Source organism: Octopus bimaculoides, chromosome 7, assembly GCF_001194135.2.
Source record: "Octopus bimaculoides isolate UCB-OBI-ISO-001 chromosome 7, ASM119413v2, whole genome shotgun sequence".
NCBI lineage: Eukaryota > Metazoa > Mollusca > Cephalopoda > Octopoda > Octopodidae > Octopus > Octopus bimaculoides.
In genome coordinates this window covers 96,668,746-96,669,656 of record NC_068987.1, presented here as the reverse complement: position 1 = coordinate 96,669,656, position 911 = coordinate 96,668,746, and the positions used below count along the sequence as shown (strand labels likewise).

Below are 911 nucleotides of genomic sequence, written 5' to 3'. Positions count from 1 at the left end.
GTAGATTCATTAGGAGTTAGGATTGTCTGATGAAAGGCATTCCAACCATAGCCGCCTCGTCTTTATTGTTTACCGGGCTACACTGTATTTATTTATTTATTTATTTATTTATGGGTGTCAGCCAAGTGGCTGCGGTCATGCTGGAGCACCACCGTGGATGTTAAGAGGGTGTGATTTTATGGAGATTTGGTTGGTTTTCTATTAATCGATCACCGACGTTAGGACACCTTTGTGTTGGTTCCTTAAATGTATGTCTTTGTGTTCGTGTCCCATCACTGCTTGACAACCGGTGCTAGTTTGTTTACATCCCCTTTAAGCTGTTCGAAAAAGAGACCGATAGAATACATACTGGGATGGTTCGGCTGAACCCTTCGAGGCGGTGCCCCAGCATGGCTGCAGTCCAGTGACAAGAGATAGGTGTGTGTGTGATTAAGAAATTTGTTTTGCAATCAAGTTGTTTGGGCTATTGTCTTCTACCATAACTAAGGGTTGACTAATATTTATGAAATAGATGAAGAACCGATGTAGTCCAATATAGCCACAGTCAGATGATTGAACCTGTTAAAAACCATTGAAATAGGTGTATATGTATTGGATATTGTGACACAAATATGGATTAAAAAACTCGATGGAAACACATGTATATCTTAATAGGAAACCCCAGAACGTTGCACTAAGATGGAACTGTTATTTATATATATTCTTTTTTTTTTTTGGGCGCAGGCATGACTGTGTGGTAAGGCGTTTGCTTCCCAGCCACATGGCTCTGGGTTCAGATCATACTGTGGAAACTCAGGCAAATGTTTTGTACTACAACTTTGAGCTGACCAAAGCCTTGTGAGTGGATTTGGGAGACAGAAACTGAAAGAAGCTCATGTCTGTTCATCACCACTACAGAGTTGGTGTATTTA

General features: G+C 40.7%; 1 protein-coding gene across 1 annotated transcript in view; it reads left to right on the top strand.

Annotated features, from left to right (window-relative positions):
• The window catches only part of LOC106868838 (uncharacterized), a 7,712-nt gene that overhangs the window by 2,266 nt on the left and 4,535 nt on the right, over positions 1–911 (top strand). The gene's annotated exons all lie outside the window — the stretch shown is intronic.